Raw genomic sequence first — 23,131 nt, 5'->3', positions numbered from 1 at the left:
ACTGTAGGTAATTAAAATCCTATTATTACAAGGTAGAGAGTGCTGATCAACTTTTTTATGACAATTCGCATACCTTCCAACATTGAGGACTATGAAATGAGGACTCCTGTGCGGCGAGGCAGTGTGTGAGCACCAAAAAAGGGGCATGGCCTCAGGGAAAGGGGGCATGGCTTCATGGGAACGGCGCTATCGTGAGCCACACTTCCCATTTCATCACTGTGGGGGCATGCCCAGCACTCTTGTTGATGGCTGGGACTCCTCCGGTGCACTCCGGTCTCTTCAGAGACCCCTGGCCAAGGGACAGTGCATACCAGCACCCTGTATAAGGTTGCTGCGTAGCTAGTGCTATCCTGAATGGCAGAAATTTCCCTGGGTTTTTTAGTGGTGGCTCCTTCCACTCCCAAGCAGGGAGAGGGAGCGTGCAATCTACAGGCTGCATTGTAGCAGGCTGGGTCCGGTGTTTTACCTGTAAAGGGAAGTGCTCAGGGTCAGAGGAGCATGGAGCCTGAAGGGTCGAAGCTTACAGCATTGCACTTTCCCCTCCTGCGGCTGTACAGTTGGGACTGCACAATGTTTATGCCAGGACTGTCGAGCCTGCACTTCCAAAGGAGTCACAGTCCTCTCCCCTGCAGCTACTCTGTTACTGACAAGCTATAGATGTGTATAAGTAAGGGAAGGAAAAGCACATGAGGGAAGAGGGCCCTGTTCATCACATTCTAAAGGGGAAGGGCAGACAGGAGTGACTCAGATATGTAGGCAGTAAGCATGGGGCAGTGTGTTATCATGAGAATTGGATGATTTTGATAAAGTGGGTCTTGAGAGCCGTTTAAAGTTTTTCAGAGAGGTGGAAAGTTTAATAGGGAGAGAGAGAGAATTCCATAGGTGGGGAGCAGCATGGGCAAAATCTTGGAGGCCGGAGTGGGAGGAAGTAATCGGTTGCAGGAGAGGCGGCATTCATATGTGGAGTGAAGAGAGTGAGTGGGAGTGTGAAGGAGATTAGGGGGTATATGCAATTAGCGGCGAATCGCGGCAAATTATCGTCCGTTTTTCAACTCGACACAATTCGACAGGCTAATTTCGGCAAGTGGGTGCCGAAATTGACCATATGCAATAAAAAACGGATTCGACAGTCCCGCGGCCGAAAAACGGCCGATTTGACGGATTTTGATCCGGTTTTTTAAAAACGGGAAAAACCCAGAAAAAAATGGCGTGGGGTCCCCCCTCCAAAGCATAACCAGCCTCGGGCTCTTCGAGCTGGTCCTGGTTCTAAAAATCCGGGGGGGAAATTGACAGGGATCCCCCGTATTTTTAAAACCAGCACAGGGCTCTGCGCCTGGTGCTGGTGCAAAAAATACGGGGGACAAAAAGAGTAGGGGTCCCCCGTATTTTATACACCAGCATCGGGCTCCACTAGCTGGACAGATAATGCCACAGCCGGGGGTCACTTTTATACAGCGCCCTGCGGCCGTGGCATTAAATATCCAACTAGTCACCCCTGGCCGGGGTACCCTGGGGGAGTGGGGACCCCTTCAATCAAGGGGTCCGTCCCCCCAGCCACTCAAGGGCCAGGGGTGAAGCCCGAGGCTGTCCACCCCATCCAAGGGCTGCGGATGGGAGGCTGATAGCCTTGAGAAATGTGAAAGAATATTGTTTTTTCCAGTAGTACTACAAGTCCCAGCAAGCCTCCCCCGCAAGCTGGTACTTGGAGAACCACAAGTACCAGCATGCGGGAGAAAAACGGGCCCGCTGGTACCTGTAGTTCTACTGGAAAAAAAATATCCAAATAAAAACAGGAGACACACACCTTGATAGTAAAACTTTATTACACAACTGCCGACACACACATACTTACCTATGTTGACCCGCCGACTGCCACAGTCTCCGACGATCCGGGGTACCTGTGAAAAAAATTAGACTCACCTCAATCCAGTGTCCGGGAGATAATCCACGTACTTGTTAAAAAAACAAACCGCATACCCGACCATGCCGGACTGAAAGGGGTCCCATGTTGACACATGGGACCCCTTTCCCCGAATGTGCTGGGACCCCACGTGACTCCTGTCACTGTTATTAGTTTCACCCACCAAAGTGTGGCGGATTGAAAATGACGAATTTACTGTCTAAAAGCACTGTTGTCGAATTTCCAAACTTCAATTGAATATACTTTGGTTGAATTGCAGCACTTGTATCATTGCAGAAAAGTCGAATTTGACAAAAGTCGAATTTCAAAAAGTCGAATTTTGAAAGTCCGTTTTTTTGATGGAAAGTACTGAATTGCATTGACGATTTTTTTTTTTTGGCGAAAAAGTCCAGTTTTTCGCCAATTTCGGGAATTCGACCGCAATTGCATATACCTATAGGTCAGAGATGTAAATTGGAGAGGATTGGGTGAGCGATTTGTAAGTGAGTGTGAGAAGCTTGAACTGGGTTCTGAAGAGGAAGAAGAGCCAGTGTAAGGATTTTAGGAGAGGTGAGGACGATGACCCAGGTAACAACATTGAGTGGATAAGGATATAAGGATCCTAGTAGCATCCTGGGTAAGAAAGGGTCTGATCTTAGAAATATTTTTTAAATGAAAATGGCAGGACTGGGAAAGGTGCTGAATGTGTGATTTGTTTAAGAAGGAGAGGTCAAGGATAACTCCAACACAGCACCCTTGGGGGCTAGAGGAGATGGTAGTGCTGCCGTTATATAATAACATTGTGGGAGTTAAGGTTACATGGGAGGACGGCTCAGTCTTAGACATGTTAAATTTAAGAGAGCACCAGGACAAACAGGAAGGTATAATAGAGAGATAATTGGAGTACGAGTGTGGAGAGGGAGAGCGATCAGGGGAGGAAAGGTAGATCTGAGTATCCTCATCATAGAGATGATGTTACTAACCTAAAGAGCAGTGGCGTAACTACTGCCCCCGCAGTCCTCGCGGTGGCTTGGGGGCGAGGGCTGCGGGGGCGCCACTGATTTACAGCAGACTGACATGCGGACGAGCGCTGGGGGCATTGTCTGGCACTGGGGGCATATATGGCACTGGGGGGGGATATCTGGCGGGGGGGGTGGATGTCTGGCACTGGGGGGGGATATCTGGTACTGGGGCATTATCTGGCACTGGGGGGGGAATATCTGGCGGGGGGGGTGGATGTCTGGCACTGGGGGGAATAACTGGCAGGGGGGGGATATCTGGCACTGGTGTATTATCTGGCACTGGGGGGGAATAACTGGCAGGGGGGGGATATCTGGCACTGGGGCATTATCTGGCACTGGGGGCATATATGGCACTGAGGGGGAATATCTGGCAGGGGGGGATATCTGGCACTGGGGCATTATCTGGCACTGGGGGCATATATGACACTGGGGGGGAATAACTGGCAGGGGGGGATACCTGGCACTGGGGCATTATCTGGCACTGGGGGCATATATGACACTGGGGGGGAATAACTGGCAGGGGGGATATCTGGCACTGGGGCATTATCTGGCACTGGGGGCATATATGGCACTGGGGGGAATATCTGGCAGGGGGGGATATCTGGCACTGGGGCATTATCTGGCACTGGGGGCATATATGGCACTGGGGGGGAATATCTGGCACTAGGGGCATATATGGCACTGGAGGGGGGGAATATCTGGCACCGGGGGCATATATGGCACTGGGGGGGGGATATCTGGCACTGGGGGCATATATGGCACTGGGGGGGAATATATGGCACTGGGGGCATATTTGGCACTGGGGGGGAATATATGGCACTGGGGGCATATGTGGCACTGGGGGCATATGTGGCACTGGGGGGAATATCTGGCACTGGGGGCATATGTGGCACTGGGGGGGTATATGTGTACCTGGCACATGGGGGGGGCTATATTTGGCACTGGGGCATGTGAGTACCTGGCACCGTGGGGGAATATCTGGCACTGGGGACATATGTGGCACTGGGAGCACAGCCCTAGCAACGAGCATGACACACAGTGCATGAAACACCTGGCAACGAGCATGACACACAGTGCATGAAACACCTGGCAACGAGCATGACACCCAGTGCATGAAACCCCTGGCAACGAGCATGACACCCTGAGCATGAAAACCCCTGGCACCGTGCATGGAACCAAGAGCATGAAACCCCTGGCAACGAGCATGACACCCAGTGCATGAAACCCCTGACAACGAGCAGGTAATTGAAAAGTAATTAGAAGCCTTACTGTAGGACTTAATGTGTAATGGGCATTACGGTGTGTGGCATAATGTATCACGGACATTGCGGTGTGTGTCATAATGTGTCACAGGCATTACGGTGTATGGTATACTATATCGCGGGCATTGTGATATGTGGTATAATGTCTCAGGGTCATTGCAGTGTGTGGCATAATGTATCACGGACATTGCGGTGTGTGTCATAATGTGTCAGGCATTACGGTGTGTGGTATACTATATCACGGGCATTGTGGTATGTGGTATAATGTCTCAGGGTCATTGCAGTGTGGCATAATACATAACGGGCATTGCGGTGTGTGGCATAGGGTGTAACGGGCAGGGCATTGCGGTATGTGTCACAGGCATTACGGTGTATGGTATACTATATCACGGGCATTGTGGTATAATGTATCACGGACATTGCGGTGTGTGTCATAATGTGTCACAGACATTGTATGTGCTATAATGTATCAGGGGCATTGCAGTGTGTAGCATAATGTATAACGGGCATTGCGATTCCTGTCATAATGTGTCACAGGCATTACGGTGTGTGGCATAATGTGTCACGGGCATTACGGTGTGTGGCATAATGTGTCGGGGGCATTACAGTGTGTGCATATTGTGTCGTGCATTATTGTGTGTGGAATAATGTCTAAGGGCATTGCAGTATGTTGCATAATGTATACTGGGCATTACTATAATGAGGAAAAATGACAAATAATGTAAGGGGCATGAATCAGGATTATTTTTCTTTCCTGTGGTGGCCAACGTATGGGCGTGCAGGTTGCAGAACTGGGGTATAAGGTAGTCTTTTCCTGCAATGCCACGCCCCTTTATGCGAAACCACGCCCATTCCAACGAAACCACACCCCTTATTTTGCCGCGCGCGCCTTCGGCGCGCGCATATTTAGCCCTTTCTTGCTACCAATTATGGGGGGGGGGGCGCCGAAGAATTTTTTGGCTTGGGGGAGAAAAATTTCTAGTTACGCCACTGCTAAAGAGGATATACAGTGTAGAGGGAGATAAGGAAAGGTCGAAGGACATAAATTTGTGGGACAGCTACTGTTAGTAGAAGTGAGGGGGAAGCAGAGTCATGAGAGGAGACCAAAAAAGGAATGGTCAGAGTGGTATGAAGACAGCCAGGAGAGGGCAGTATCACATAGACCAAGGTGCTGCATGTCCAAACATTATGCGTACAAAGCAAAACTATAAATTGATAAAAAATCACCCTAGTTCTGATCTATTTTTATATTAGGCACATTCTCCTGTACAGAGTGCGGTTTCTTTCTACACATGGCCTGGGCATCACCGTGTATCTTTCCTTTCTTCTATACTCTTATACATATTTGGTTGTGGATAATGTGGTGATGTTTTTGTTTTCATCAAGACGTAGTATGTGATGAGTAATGTCAGCCATATACTGTTATATAATATTCACCATCAGAAAATTCAATTGATTGGTCTTTGTCTGATGGTGAGTATATTAACGGAGTATCCAACACCAATCTGTTGGTTATGCCTGATGGGGCAATATAATTGCACAGTGTATGGCCTACTTAAGTATGGGAAATAAAGTGTTTAGAGACTGTGAATGTGTGTTATGCTAGAACTCTCTCTGAAAGTCACAGACAGTGACATTGATGGGATGGGTCAAAGTTAATACCAAGTTTCATTAAATGCCAACATGATAACATAAGTTTTATCAGCAGTTGATAATACTACATAGAGATCCATGGATTGAGGCCTATATCAGGTGTCACAGAGACTTAAGTCTCATGTTAATAAATCTTATCAGCCAAAATAAGGATCATGTCAGGGACATGCGATATCTATGAAAATGTGGGCTGATGGCTGATCCATCAAGATTTCTGTATGTGTGAATGTATTCATATATTAAAAGTACACCAGGACACTGTACACTGGTAAATAGTACTCATAGGCCCTTCTGGCCATTCTAAGGAAGAGTAGGATTGTGGCAAACCCCAATGACATGTTATTCAAGAGGACCCTGATGTGTTTCATCCAGGTGGGACTTTCTTAAAGGTTCAGTTCTTGGAGTGGAATTGATAGTTTGGTTGAAGGGTTAATATCTACAAATAGCCAGATGAAGACCAGAGAAAGTGCTTAAAGTTCAAACAGAAAAAGCTAAAAATAAAATAAAACTACCACCATCGGGAGATCTGGAAATGTAAAATTGAACTGAAATGTTATTAATTTGTTATCCTTAATATGCAGGGAATGCAATAGTGTGTTACTGGTTTCTGATTTTTTCTGTTCTCTTTTTGTTTTCTAGCTAGGTGGAACATAACTGTGGGCAAGAAATTCTCTGATATGAAATGTAAATACATTTTGGATTGACATATCAATGGCCATCTTTTTATTTAATTTAAAATATTTTTACTGTACAATTGTATGTTCATATAATTTGTACATTTTTCTATTATCTCTGTTAGAACTATGATATTTCATTGTATACCCTTACTAGATTAAGAAGAACAATTTGGAACCTTGTCTTGGTCATAAAAAAAATATAATAGATGACTGACTGATTAAGAACCAGGACCTGATGTAATTAATAACATCATTATGTTAGGAAATTGACACTTCTGTGGCCTTGTTCTTTGTGGAGTTTAACATACATGTAGAAAATTCACAATTTGCTAGTTCATCTTCTAATCTGAGACAACACTAGGAACTGATTTGTCCTTGGCTATGGAACACAACCTCTGAAATGGAACAAACAATTCTAAATCAGCATCCTCTGTGCTTTCCACTCCAGGAGGTCCATAAATTCCAAGCAATTACAGACCAGGCTACACTTTCTGATAAGTGACTTTAAATAATGTTATAAAACATTCTTAACTTGTGTGTATAATCCCAGTGTCATTCCAAAGTAAATAGTTGTCATCTAACATTGGGCCTAAAAAAGATGTGGTTGGAGGATGCATCTCTGCTGCTTCCTTGGAATGCAGCAGGAGGCGTCTGAAATGGGTTCACTACGGCTGGCCGGCGGTCGGGCTCCCGGCGACCAGCATCCCGGCGCCGGGAGCCCGACCGCCGGCTTACCGACAGCTTGGCGAGCGCAAATGAGCCCCTTGCGGTATCGCTGCGCTCGCCACGCTACGGGCACGGTGGTGCGCTACGCGCGCCACACTATTTTATTCTCCCTCTATGGGGGTCGTGGACCCCCACGAGGGAAAATAAGTGTCGGTATGCCGGCTGTCGGGCTCCCGGCGCCGGTATACTGAGCGCCGGGAGCCCGACCGCCGGCAAACAGAAGACCACCCGTCTGAAATAAGTAGACACCTCCTGTTTGCATTTGTGAACCATGCTGCGTCCGAAGACACAGCATCGTATCACCTACAACACCATCACTAGCTGCGTAGCCCATGGGGTCGCACAAGCCAGCCGCTGCAGTTCCTACAAAGATAACAGGAATTCTCTATCTTCTGACTGAGATTTTGGCCCTCTGCAGCCGAGTACATCCAATATACTACACATTTGCACAAACATCTGTACTTCGCACTATGTACCTCAGATCCAACGGGTTCTGAATTAAACCCATTGTGTCACTTGGACACTGGTGTACAGTACTTAGGGTAAGGAAGCACATGGCGTATTGAGGCTAGATGTTTGAGGACACATCTGTATATCGGCAAAAAATAAGACAACATGAAGGTGCCATGTGTTATAGTAAGTACATTTCATGATTCAGAAAATGTAGAAACCATTTTAACAGCAATAACTTACAGACATGGTATAGGAGTTTCAGTCTTAGACTGTGTTAGAGGAATTTTGGCCCACTTCACTTTACAACACTACTTAATTTCATTGACGTTTGAGGTAATTTGTTTATTCACAACTCTGTTCATTCCAAAACTCCTTAATAGGTTTGTAATTTGGACTCCGTGGTCATTATAATATCACTGAATATTTTCTCTTTCAGCCATCTAGTTGTAGACTTGCTGGTGTGTTCAGGATCATTGGTGTATTGCATGATCTAAATCCTGCCTAGATTTTTTTCTATTCTTATAGAATATTGTATAGATAGGCTATTATATAAGACTATGAACCCATACATATCACCCTTCCAGAACTATTCCTGATGATTAGATGAATTACTTCCATTAGGTTTGATTTTCATTAATTGTGGTAGTGTGCATTTAGACCAGATTTGCACACCCACTGTATATGGTATGGTGATGGGTTTTCTTTGAGACAAGACTTTCTCCTTGTTAATCTCTCATGATAGCCATAGCTACATTTGATGTCAGAGTTCTCAGTTCTATTATCTACTTTGTTGACAAATGCCTGAAGATCTTTGGGTGTAAGTTTGGGGGTTTTGCAATTTCTCAGAGCATCATATGGTCTGATTTTTGTGCGGAGTCACTAGATGTCCCCTCCAGGGAAAATGCTCAACTGTATTTATGTTTGCAAATCTTCACGATAAAATTATTGACTTTAAGTTGTTTGGAAATTGCCTCACTGATAAACTGCAACAATTACAGGTCGTTTTCCACCTTGGTTCCAGGTTCAGCATCAGACTGGACCAGCAGTGAGCCTGGGATTTCCAGTGACCCCCACTGCCTGAGGGACCTTTTCACTATAATAGGAGGCAGGGCCAGAACCACATTAAGGGGGCACATGATCTCCCGGATCCTGCGTAGGATAATTTTCCAATCTAGTAATGGGTCATCTGGTGGGTGGTCTGTCAGCAATAGCGTGCTTTCCCTCAGCATATTGCATGTAGTGACTGGCAGCTTGCACAGTTTGACTGCAAGGCACAGGCTGAATGAGCAGCAGCTGCAGTTACTGTGACTTTACAAAAAAAAAATGTAAGTTCAAAATAAAATAAAATAGTCACCAGTATGGCTATGAGTTCCGCATTGGCATCATATTTCCGGTCTTTTCTTCTGGCGGGTGCCACATCATTTATCATTTTTATTCTTTGACTTTTTCTCCACTGGGCTGCAGCGTCTGACATTTCCTCCTCCCACTGCACAGGAAGCAAACACTTTAAAAGGCAGACAGAGTTTACTATCACCCTATCTTCTCTGTGCCAGTTTATCTAACTTTCTCCTTAGCCTATCTATACCAACATTTATTGAATCCTTTCATCACAAACTATCGGCTGTGGACCATTCGGTCGACAGTAACTAGGTCAACAGTTATTAGATCGACCACTATTGGTCAACAGTGACTACAATTGCATCCGGAAAGTATTCACAGTGCTTTACTTTTTCCACATTTTGTTATGTTACAGCCTTATTCCAAAATGGAATAAATTAATTTCTCTTATGTTCTAGAGGATACTGGGAATCCATTTAGTACTATGGGGTATAGACTGGTCCACTAGGAGCCTTGGCCACTTTAAGAATTTGATAGTGTGCGCTGGCTCCTTCCTCTATGCCCCTCCTACCAGACTCAGTTTAGAAAATGTACCCGGAGGAGCTGGTCACGTCACTGGAAGCTCCAGAAGAGTTTTCTGCATTTATTTTATTATTTGTTGTTTTCAGGCAGGTCTGGATGGCACCAGCCTGCCTGCTTCGTGGGACTTGGGAAGGGGGGGGGGAGCGGCCCAACCTCTTGAAGGGTTAATGGTCCCGTTCCCCGCAGACAGGACACTAGTTCTTGAGGGAACTATTCGCACGACCCACCACGGCAAGCATACATTACCGCAGCATGCCGCCACCCCTAACAGAAGATAGAAGAGTGGTGAGTACTAAGCTGGCGTCCCGGTTAGTGGGTCGCCGGCCATTATGGTGGCATGAGGGTATGGATACGCACAGCTTCTATGGGGGCGGCGGAGTCTCCAGACTCAGTACACAGTGCGGACGCACCACTTCTGAAGGAGCGAACTGAGTCTAAGTACACTATGGGTATACACAGTTCCCAGACTGGCATTACAGACTTAAAAGGCGACTGACTCCATTTTAAGCACTACCTCAGCCAGTCTAAAAAAGTGGGAAGACTGCGTGCCATTGAAGGGGTGGGGCTTCAATATGAGCAGATCCAGGAACTCACCAGCGCCATTTTCCCTCTGCAGTGGACACAGACGCTGAATGACAGGGACATGCAGCTCCTCCAGAGAGACTCCATATTACCTCAGCGGTACCAGGAAGTCATAGCAGGGGGGTAGCGCTGACTAGTGTACTAAGTCCCCAATCTGGGTACTTAGTCTGTGACCCGGCTAAGCTTGGCATTAGCAATAAGAGCGCTGTGTGCTGGCTCCAGGCTATCTCTGTGTCTCTCTTGAAGGGTTCTTTGTGGGTTAATTGTGCATTTAATCTTTTCGTGTGTGTGTGTGTGTGTGCGTGTGTGTGTGTGTGTGTGTGTGTGTGCTGTCACTGTCACAGTATGTCAGACAAAGAGTGTGTTTCATGTAAGACACAGTGTTCCTCTTCTCCAGGGGGTTCACTACAGTATACTCAGTGCAGTGTACCCTTCCAGGCTAGCAGGGCAGAGCCAGCTTGGCTGGATTACATTAGGGGAATGATTTCCAATATCTCTTCTAAATTGTCCCGTAATGAGAGAGAGACGCAATACTTAAGACAATCGATGACTGAGTTTATGAACAGAGACTCAGTACCCAAACCGGCGTCTTAGTCTCCTGCGATTTGGCCGCAAAAACGTCCCTTGGCCCATATCCTGCATTCTGACTCTGATGATGACGGGTCAGACATGGAGGAGGGGGAGGTGGACTCAGAGGTGGGGGAGGCTACTCTGTCACAGGGAATAGAGGCTCTCATAGAAGCTATCAGAGACGTTCTGCATATCCCTGATAAGGTAACAGAGGAGACTGAGGAATCTTATTTTAATATTAAAAAGAAATCCTCAGCCACTTTTCCTGTGTCAAAGGAACTAAATACCCTGTTTGAAGAGCCGTGGGTTAATCCTGATAGGAAATTTCAAATCCCTAAAAGGTTGAGATCACCTTTTCCTTTTCCTCCTGAGGATAGGAAAAAAATGGGAAAATCCACCGATAGTGGAAGTATCAGTATCCAGGCTGTCATGGAAAATTATACTGCCTGTCCCGGGTGCAGATTCCCTGAAAGACACGACTGATCGTAGAATTGAGAATACACTCAAATCTTTGTATACAGCTGCTGGGGTGGCCGAGAGACCCACTATACCCTGTGGGTGGATTACTAAGGCCATTGTCAAATGGTCGGGCAACCTAATTGAGGGGTAGAAGCCATAAAAGAAATAGGCTTACTTAATGCACGCACCACTGCTATGGCAGTGTCAGCACGCAGAGGCTTATGGCTACGCCAGTGGAATGCCGACTCGGACTCCAGGAAAGGCGTGGAAGGCCTACCCTTCACAGGTGAGGCCTTATTTGGAGATGCAAAGCTTAAAGTGTGTGTATTCTGGCGCAGTATCTGTCTAAGTATCTGCCCAATCTCGCTCCTCTTGTAATCCGCCCAACCTCAGATCACACAAAATAGTAGGAAACAAATATGTGGTGAGGAGAGATCAAAGGCGCTACTAAACACAATAAGTCAATAATCGAGAAATTAAATATACATCACATGAGTTCTCTGTGAATTTCTCTTTCTCCAATGTCAGAGGTGATTCTTTCTTTTGTCAGTTCAACAACTCTCAGATGTTACATGCATGAAGAAAACAACAAAAACACAAAATGTGTGGTATTGTTTGCCACAATATGATAATAAAATAATAAAATAGTCCTGTGAATTCTTCAGGAAGAGACAGAGCCCTATGTAGTGGAAATCTTGATAGTGGAGAAAGGGACAGTTCCTCACCACCTCTTCATATCAAAGCTGACGTACCAGAACTCACTTAAAGATATATAGCACCATACATATCAAGGTATCTTTTATACTTCTTAACAAAGCAGGATTTAATTCCGTTCAATTGAACGTACCACACTCACGTTCTCAGAAGATGGATATCCACATATAGTGGTTTCTTTAAAATAGACGTGTAGAAACTAGAGATGAGCGGGTTCGGTTTCTCTGAATCCGAACCCGCCAGAACTTCATGTTTTTTTTCACGGGTCCGAGCGACTCGGATCTTCCCGCCTTGCTCGGTTAACCCGAGCGCGCCCGAACGTCATCATGACGCTGTCGGATTCTCGCGAGGCTCGGATTCTATCGCGAGACTCGGATTCTATATAAGGAGCCGCGCGTCGCCGCCATTTTCACACGTGCATTGAGATTGATAGGGAGAGGACGTGGCTGGCGTCCTCTCCATTTAGATTATAAGAGACTGAGAGAGATTTACTGGAGCTGACTAGGAGGAGTACTGTTACTGTAGAAGTGTAGAGACTGAGTGGAGAGAGTTTACTAGTGAGGACAGTGCAGTTTACTTTATAATCCGTTCTCTGCCTGAAAAAAGCGATACACAGCACACAGTGACTCAGTCACATACCATATCTGTGTGCACTGCTCAGGCTCAGGCCAGTGTGCTGCATCATCTATTATCTATATATAATATTATATATCTGTCTGACTGCTCAGCTCACACAGCTTATAATTGTGGGGGAGACTGGGGAGCACTACTGCAGTGCCAGTTATAGGTTATAGCAGGAGCCAGGAGTACATAATATATTATATAGTGAGTGACCACCAGACACACAGTGCAGTTTATTTAATATATCCGTTCTCTGCCTGAAAAAAGCGATACACACAGTGACTCAGTCAGTCACATACCATATCTGTGTGCACTGCTCAGGCTCAGGCCAGTGTGCTGCATCATCTATTATCTATATATAATATTATATATATCTGTCTGACTGCTCAGCTCACACAGCTTATAATTGTGGGGGAGACTGGGGAGCACTACTGCAGTGCCAGTTATAGGTTATAGCAGGAGCCAGGAGTACATAATATATTATATAGTGAGTGACCACCAGACACACAGTGCAGTTTATTTAATATATCCGTTCTCTGCCTGAAAAAAGCGATACACACAGTGACTCAGTCAGTCACATACCATATCTGTGTGCACTGCTCAGGCTCAGGCCAGTGTGCTGCATCATCTATTATCTATATATAATATTATATATATCTGTCTGACTGCTCAGCTCACACAGCTTATAATTGTGGGGGAGACTGGGGAGCACTACTGCAGTGCCAGTTATAGGTTATAGCAGGAGCCAGGAGTACATAATATATTATATAGTGAGTGACCACCAGACACACAGTGCAGTTTATTTAATATATCCGTTCTCTGCCTGAAAAAAGCGATACACACAGTGACTCAGTCAGTCACATACCATATCTGTGTGCACTGCTCAGGCTCAGGCCAGTGTGCTGCATCATCTATTATCTATATATAATATTATATATATCTGTCTGACTGCTCAGCTCACACAGCTTATAATTGTGGGGGAGACTGGGGAGCACTACTGCAGTGCCAGTTATAGGTTATAGCAGGAGCCAGGAGTACATAATATATTATATAGTGAGTGACCACCAGACACACAGTGCAGTTTATTTAATATATCCGTTCTCTGCCTGAAAAAAGCGATACACACAGTGACTCAGTCAGTCACATACCATATCTGTGTGCACTGCTCAGGCTCAGGCCAGTGTGCTGCATCATCTATTATCTATATATAATATTATATATATCTGTCTGACTGCTCAGCTCACACAGCTTATAATTGTGGGGGAGACTGGGGAGCACTACTGCAGTGCCAGTTATAGGTTATAGCAGGAGCCAGGAGTACATAATATATTATATAGTGAGTGACCACCAGACACACAGTGCAGTTTATTTAATATATCCGTTCTCTGCCTGAAAAAAGCGATACACACAGTGACTCAGTCAGTCACATACCATATCTGTGTGCACTGCTCAGGCTCAGGCCAGTGTGCTGCATCATCTATTATCTATATATAATATTATATATATCTGTCTGACTGCTCAGCTCACACAGCTTATAATTGTGGGGGAGACTGGGGAGCACTACTGCAGTGCCAGTTATAGGTTATAGCAGGAGCCAGGAGTACATAATATATTATATAGTGAGTGACCACCAGACACACAGTGCAGTTTATTTAATATATCCGTTCTCTGCCTGAAAAAAGCGATACACACAGTGACTCAGTCAGTCACATACCATATCTGTGTGCACTGCTCAGGCTCAGGCCAGTGTGCTGCATCATCTATTATCTATATATAATATTATATATATCTGTCTGACTGCTCAGCTCACACAGCTTATAATTGTGGGGGAGACTGGGGAGCACTACTGCAGTGCCAGTTATAGGTTATAGCAGGAGCCAGGAGTACATAATATATTATATAGTGAGTGACCACCAGACACACAGTGCAGTTTATTTAATATATCCGTTCTCTGCCTGAAAAAAGCGATACACACAGTGACTCAGTCAGTCACATACCATATCTGTGTGCACTGCTCAGGCTCAGGCCAGTGTGCTGCATCATCTATTATCTATATATAATATTATATATATCTGTCTGACTGCTCAGCTCACACAGCTTATAATTGTGGGGGAGACTGGGGAGCACTACTGCAGTGCCAGTTATAGGTTATAGCAGGAGCCAGGAGTACATATTATATTAAAATTAAACAGTGCACACTTTTGCTGCAGGAGTGCCACTGCCAGTGTGACTGACCAGTGACCTGACCACACTGACCACCAGTATAGTTAGTAGTATACTTATATTGTGATTGCCTGAAAAAGTTAAACACTCGTCGTGTGACTTCACTTGTGTGTTTTTTTTTTTTTTATTCTATAAAAATAAAACTCATTCTGCTGACAGACAGTGTCCAGCAGGTCCGTCATTATATAATATATAATATATACCTGTCCGGCTGCAGTAGTGATATATATATATTTTTTATATAATTTATCATCCAGTCGCAGCAGACACAGTACGGTAGTTCACGGCTGTGGCTACCTCTGTGTCTCTGCACTCGGCAGGCAGTCCGTCCATAATTGTAATACCACCTAACCGTGGATTTTTTTCATTCTTCTTTATACATACATAGTTACATAGACATCTTCTCTTTATCAACCAGTCTATATTAGCTGCAGACACAGTACAGTACGGTAGTTCACGGCTGTGGCTACCTCTGTGTCTGCACTCGGCAGGCAGTCCGTCCATAATTGTATACCACCTAACCGTGGTTTTTTTTCATTCTTCTTTATACATACATAGTTACATAGACATCTTCTCTTTATCAACCAGTCTATATTAGCTGCAGACACAGTACAGTACGGTAGTTCACGGCTGTGGCTACCTCTGTGTCTGCACTCGGCAGGCAGTCCGTCCATAATTGTATACCACCTAACCGTGGATTTTTTTCAGTCTTCTTTATACATACATAGTTACATAGACATCTTCTCTTTATCAACCAGTCTATATTAGCTGCAGACACAGTACAGTACGGTAGTTCACGGCTGTGGCTACCTCTGTGTCTGCAGTCGGCAGGCAGTCCATAATTGTATACTAGTATCCATCTCCATTGTTTACCTGAGGTGCCTTTTAGTTGTGCCTATTAAAATATGGAGAACAAAAATGTTGAGGTTCCAAAATTAGGGAAAGATCAAGATCCACTTCCACCTCGTGCTGAAGCTGCTGCCACTAGTCATGGCCGAGACGATGAAATGCCAGCAACGTCGTCTGCCAAGGCCGATGCCCAATGTCATAGTACAGAGCATGTCAAATCCAAAACACCAAATATCAGAAAAAAAAGGACTCCAAAACCTAAAATAAAATTGTCGGAGGAGAAGCGTAAACTTGCCAATATGCCATTTACCACACGGAGTGGCAAGGAACGGCTGAGGCCCTGGCCTATGTTCATGGCTAGTGGTTCAGCTTCACATGAGGATGGAAGCACTCAGCCTCTCGCTAGAAAAATGAAAAGACTCAAGCTGGCAAAAGCAGCACAGCAAAGAACTGTGCATTCTTCGAAATCCCAAATCCACAAGGAGAGTCCAATTGTGTCGGTTGCGATGCCTGACCTTCCCAACACTGGACGTGAAGAGCATGCGCCTTCCACCATTTGCACGCCCCCTGCAAGTGCTGGAAGGAGCACCCGCAGTCCAGTTCCTGATAGTCAGATTGAAGATGTCAGTGTTGAAGTACACCAGGATGAGGAGGATATGGGTGTTGCTGGCGCTGGGGAGGAAATTGACCAGGAGGATTCTGATGGTGAGGTGGTTTGTTTAAGTCAGGCACCCGGGGAGACACCTGTTGTCCGTGGGAGGAATATGGCCGTTGACATGCCAGGTGAAAATACCAAAAAAATCAGCTCTTCGGTGTGGAGGTATTTCACCAGAAATGCGGACAACAGGTGTCAAGCCGTGTGTTCCCTTTGTCAAGCTGTAATAAGTAGGGGTAAGGACGTTAACCACCTCGGAACATCCTCCCTTATACGTCACCTGCAGCGCATTCATAATAAGTCAGTGACAAGTTCAAAAACTTTGGGTGACAGCGGAAGCAGTCCACTGACCAGTAAATCCCTTCCTCTTGTAACCAAGCTCACGCAAACCACCCCACCAACTCCCTCAGTGTCAATTTCCTCCTTCCCCAGGAATGCCAATAGTCCTGCAGGCCATGTCACTGGCAATTCTGACAAGTCCTCTCCTGCCTGGGATTCCTCCGATGCATCCTTGCGTGTAACGCCTACTGCTGCTGGCGCTGCTGTTGTTGCCGCTGGGAGTCGATGGTCATCCCAGAGGGGAAGTCGTAAGCCCACTTGTACTACTTCCAGTAAGCAATTGACTGTTCAACAGTCCTTTGCGAGGAAGATGAAATATCACAGCAGTCATCCTACTGCAAAGCGAATAACTGAGGCCTTGACAACTATGTTGGTGTTAGACGTGCGTCCGGTATCCGCCGTTAGTTCACAGGGAACTAGACAATTTATTGAGGCAGTGTGCCCCCGTTACCAAATACCATCTAGGTTCCACTTCTCTAGGCAGGCGATACTGAGAATGTACACGGACGTCAGAAAAAGACTCACCAGTGTCCTAAAAAATGCAGTTGTACCCAATGTCCACTTAACCACGGACATGTGGACAAGTGGAGCAGGGCAGGGTCAGGACTATATGACTGTGACAGCCCACTGGGTAGATGTATGGACTCCCGCCGCAAGAACAGCAGCGGCGGCACCAGTAGCAGCATCTCGCAAACGCCAACTCTTTCCTAGGCAGGCTACGCTTTGTATCACCGCTTTCCAGAATACGCACACAGCTGAAAACCTCTTACGGCAACTGAGGAAGATCATCGCGGAATGGCTTACCCCAATTGGACTCTCCTGTGGATTTGTGGCATCGGACAACGCCAGCAATATTGTGTGTGCATTAAATATGGGCAAATTCCAGCACGTCCCATGTTTTGCACATACCTTGAATTTGGTGGTGCAGAATTTTTTTAAAAACGACAGGGGCGTGCAAGAGATGCTGTCGGTGGCCAGAAAAATTGCGGGACACTTTCGGCGTACAGGCACCACGTACAGAAGACTGGAGCACCACCAAAAACTACTGAACCTGCCCTGCCATCATCTGAAGCAAGAAGTGGTAACGAGGTGGAATTCAACCCTCTATATGCTTCAGAGGTTGGAGGAGCAGCAAAAGGCCATTCAAGCCTATACAATTGAGCACGATATAGGAGGTGGAATGCACCTGTCTCAAGTGCAGTGGAGAATGATTTCAACGTTGTGCAAGGTTCTGATGCCCTTTGAACTTGCCACACGTGAAGTCAGTTCAGACACTGCCAGCCTGAGTCAGGTCATTCCCCTCATCAGGCTTTTGCAGAAGAAGCTGGAGGCATTGAAGAAGGAGCTAAAAGGGTGCGATTCCGCTAGGCATGTGGGACTTGTGGATGCAGCCCTTAATTCGCTTAACAAGGATTCACGGGTGGTCAATCTGTTGAAATCAGAGCACTACATTTTGGCCACCGTGCTCGATCCTAGATTTAAAGCCTACCTTGGATCTCTCTTTCCGGCAGACACAAGTCTGCTGGGGTGCAAAGACCTGCTGGTGACAAAATTGTCAAGTCAAGCGGAACGCGACCTGTCAACATCTCCTCCTTCACATTCTCCCGCAACTGGGGGTGCGAGGAAAAGGCTCAGAATTCCGAGCCCACCCGCTGGCGGTGATGCAGGGCAGTCTGGAGCGACTGCTGATGCTGACATCTGGTCCGGACTGAAGGACCTGACAACGATTACGGACATGTCGTCTACTGTCACTGCATATGATTCTCTCAACATTGATAGAATGGTGGAGGATTATATGAGTGACCGCATCCAAGTAGGCACGTCACACAGTCCGTACTTATACTGGCAGGAAAAAGAGGCAATTTGGAGGCCCTTGCACAAACTGGCTTTATTCTACCTAAGTTGCCCTCCCACAAGTGTGTACTCCGAAAGAGTGTTTAGTGCCGCCGCTCACCTTGTCAGCAATCGGCGTACGAGGTTACATCCAGAAAATGTGGAGAAGATGATGTTCATTAAAATGAATTATAATCAAGTCCTCCGCGGAGACATTGACCAGCAGCAATTGCCTCCACAAAGTACACAGGGAGCTGAGATGGTGGATTCCAGTGGGGACGAATTGATAATCTGTGAGGAGGGGGATGTACACGGTGATATATCGGAGGGTGAAGATGAGGTGGACATCTTGCCTCTGTAGAGCCAGTTTGTGCAAGGAGAGATTAATTGCTTCTTTTTTGGGGGGGGGTCCAAACCAACCCGTCATATCAGTCACAGTCGTGTGGCAGACCCTGTCACTGAAATGATGGGTTGGTTAAAGTGTGCATGTCCTGTTTTGTTTATACAACATAAGGGTGGGTGGGAGGGCCCAAGGACAATTCCATCTTGCACCTCTTTTTTCTTTTCTTTTTCTTTGCATCATGTGCTGATTGGGGAGGGTTTTTTGGAAGGGACATCCTGCGTGACACTGCAGTGCCACTCCTAGATGGGCCCGGTGTTTGTGTCGGCCACTAGGGTCGCTAATCTTACTCACACAGTCAGCTACCTCATTGCGCCTCTTTTTTTCTTTGCGTCATGTGCTGTTTGGGGAGGGTTTTTTGGAAGGGACATCCTGCGTGACACTGCAGTGCCACTCCTAGATGGGCCCGGTGTTTGTGTCGGCCACTAGGGTCGCTAATCTTACTCACACAGCTACCTCATTGCGCCTCTTTTTTTCTTTGCGTCATGTGCTGTTTGGGGAGGGTTTTTTGGAAGGGACATCCTGCGTGACACTGCAGTGCCACTCCTAGATGGGCCCGGTGTTTGTGTCGGCCACTAGGGTCGCTTATCTTACTCACACAGCGACCTCGGTGCAAATTTTAGGACTAAAAATAATATTGTGAGGTGTGAGGTATTCAGAATAGACTGAAAATGAGTGTAAATTATGGTTTTTGAGGTTAATAATACTTTGGGATCAAAATGACCCCCAAATTCTATGATTTAAGCTGTTTTTTAGTGTTTTTTTAAAAAAACACCCGAATCCAAAACACACCCGAATCCGACAAAAAAAATTCGGTGAGGTTTTGCCAAAACGCGTTCGAACCCAAAACACGGCCGCGGAACCGAACCCAAAACCAAAACACAAAACCCGAAAAATTTCAGGCGCTCATCTCTAGTAGAAACTTCTCTCCAAAAATTAATTTATTAAACATTTAGACAAAATAAAAATGTTTCCATTAAAAAATTCCACAAACTGGTATAGTCAAATAATGTGGGTCAGATGTAAAAAGACTATCGTAGGTGAATTCCGGACTAACACCTATGTACCACAAATATGCTATACCTTAGGAATTGCGAAGGTAAAAGAAAAATCGGTAAAACACGAATGGATCACTGTCTGGAAGCACCAATGCCGTTTCGACACAAGGTCTTTTTCAAGGTGTATGTCCAGACAGTGGAAGACAGGATATTTATACCATAAAACAGGAAGTAGCAGGGGAACGTGGGTAAACACCTTACAATTACAAATAAGGCTCCAATATATCATTATATCTCACATGTAAACATATATCTCATGTTAAAAACATACATTGGTAAATCTTAATCATTCTGTTATTTTTTAAAAGTGCACAGGGGGACAGTGGCATTATCTCCGCACTTCCGCGTTCCAATATGCGTTTCACGCAACCGGAAGTGCCGCGCCAACATACCGATTTATGTCCCTCCTAACATCAAATCTCAATAAAGACTGTGCTGATTTCCCTGGTGCACTGCTAATATATATATATATAAGGAGAGGACACACTGTGGGAACAGGTAGTGGCACAATCGTTGTTCCGTGCACTTCCGCGTTCTAGCTTGCGTTCCACGCAACCGGAATTGCGCCGTGACAGCGTCACGCTGGATCCTCTCTGACTTACAGGGTCTTACTACACTGATATGAATAAGTATAGTGTACACTCTGAACCCGGAAGTGTGCGTACCACGGGTTCAAACATTGTAGGATAATAAATAGAAAGTATTAGCCTAATGCAAATAACAAATATAAGATGTTAAAACAACATTTCTCCAGGATATCCCTATACAGATTGCTCCGTAGAGAAAAATTCATAGTCATCGCAGCAAATCTGTATAAATTGAAGGTGCGAGTATGGAGATAAATAATATCTCCCCACACAGAACACCACTATAAAAATCTTTACCAGGATAGTTGACAGTTGTTTCACATAAACCATTTTAGCTCAAAATCTGAGTTCAAACCCCCAGGGGAGAGGGTATTTAATTTAAAAATCCAGTGCATTTCAGCCTTAGCGAGATTAGTCTCCACATCCCTATCCCTCCAGTTGGATCTAATCTGTTGGATACCCATGTACCATGATATTTTAGAGGTTGAGCAGTTATGTTTTTTTAAAAAATGTTCCGAAAGAGAGTGTGTCTGCAGACCTTTTTTTACATTACGTATGTGTTCTGCTATTCTAGTTTTAAGTGATCTACTAGTCCTACCTACATAAAGTAGACCACAATCACATTTAATTAAATACACAACATTTGTTGTGTGACAGGTAATGAAGGAGTTAATTTTATATTCAATATTATTGACTGTAAAATTTGTTATTTTGGAAGTTTCTGCTGGTATGGTACGGCATGCTATACATGTGCCGCACCTGTGAAACCATTTTGTACGTATAGGATTGATGGAATCAACAGGTAAAGCACTTTTTACCAAGGCACTTTTAAGATTTCTTCCTTTCCTGTAAATGAATTTGGGTTGAGCAGGAATAATTTCTTTCAGAACTGGATCTCTTAATAGAAGATGCCAGTGTTGTCGAATGATGTGCTCTTGTTTTTTATAGTCCGCTCCGAACTCTGAGATGAAGGCCCATTCAGGCTGATTAGGCTTTGTCTTAATATTTTCCTTTTTTAGAATGTCTTTTCTGTCCATACCTTCAACCTCTTCCTCTGCTTTTTCAAGGAGTTCCAAATTGTAACCCTTTTTCAGAAATTTGCTCTTCATGGCTTTCTTCTGGGTTTGATAGTGATGGTTCTCGCTACAGTTCCTCTTTAGCCTCAGGAATTGTCCTTTCGGAATACCCCTTAGCCAATGCGGGTGATGTTGACTCGTGAATGGAAAAGGCGTGGAAGGCCTACCCTTCACAGATGAGGCCTTATTTGGAGATGAACTAGACAAATGGATCTCCGAAGCTACTGCGGGTAAGTCTACGTATCTTCCTTCCGCAGCTCCCCCAGCCAGAAGGGCCTACTCAGGACCTAATCTACAGTCCTTTTGGACTGCCAAGTTCAAGGGCAAAACCAGAGGTTCTTCTACAGCCACCAGAGGCGCGAGAGGTAAACCACGGAAACCAGCAACTGCCAGTTCACAGGAGCAGAGCTCAAGCTCTGCTTCCTCAAAGCCTTCAGCATGACAGTGGGCCACGATGCCTGGAGGACTGGCAGGTGGGAGCCCGACTAAAATTTTCAGACACATCTGGACAACATCATGCCAGGATCCCTGGCTCATAGATCTTATTTCCATACCAGTTTCACCGGAAGTAAGAGTAACCTTACAGGATGTCATTCAAAAACTGGTAGAGACTCAGGTCATTGTTCCAGTTCCACCTCATCTGCAAAACAAGGGATATTATTCCAACTTGTTTGTAGTACCGAAGCCGGACGGTTCGGTAAGACCATTGAACGAGTGTTCAAATTCAAGATGAATTCTGTGAGAGCGATGATCTCAGGTCTGGAGGAGGGGGAATTCCTAGTGTCTCTGGATATCAAGGATGCGTACCTTCATATTCCGATCTGGCCACCTCATCAGGCTTATCTACGGTTTGCACTGCAGGACTGCCACTACCAGTTCCAGGCCCTGCCATTTGGTACCTCCACGGCACCGAGAGTGTTCACCAAGGTGATGGCAGAGATGATGTTTCTACTCCGCAAGCAGGGAGTGAACATGATTCCATACCTGGACGATCTTCTGATAAAGGCACCGTCCAGGGAGTGGTTGTTGGACAGCATTGGCCTCTCAACCAAACTACTCCTGGATTACGGGTGGATTCTAAACTTACCAAAATCTCACCTGGGACCAACGCAGAGGCTCTCCTTCCTGGGAATGATACTGGACAGAGTCTCAAAGAGTGTTCCTTCCCTTGGAGAAGGCTATGGACATCCAGTCGATAGTTTGGGCTGTCCTGAAGCCAACCCAGGTCTCGATGCATCTGTGCATTCACCTTCTGGGAAAAATGGTGGCCTCTTACGAGGCGCTTCAGTACGGAAGGTTTCATGCGAGGACCTTCAGCTGGATCTGTTGGACAAATGGTCCAGATCGCATCTTCACATGCACCAGAGGATCTGTCTATCTGCAAAAGCTGTGGTGGGTAAAGACTTCTCACCTCGTCGAGGGTCGGAGGTTCGGGATTCAGAATTGGATTCTGCTAACCACAGATGCAAGCCTCAGAGGTTGGGGAGCAGTCACCCAGGGGGTGCAGTTTCAAGAAAGGATGCTCAAGTCGGGAAGTCGTACTTCCAAGAAA

Source organism: Pseudophryne corroboree, chromosome 3 (assembly GCF_028390025.1).
Source record: "Pseudophryne corroboree isolate aPseCor3 chromosome 3, aPseCor3.hap2, whole genome shotgun sequence".
Classification (NCBI taxonomy): Eukaryota; Metazoa; Chordata; class Amphibia; order Anura; family Myobatrachidae; genus Pseudophryne; species Pseudophryne corroboree.
This window is presented reverse-complemented; position numbering follows the sequence as displayed.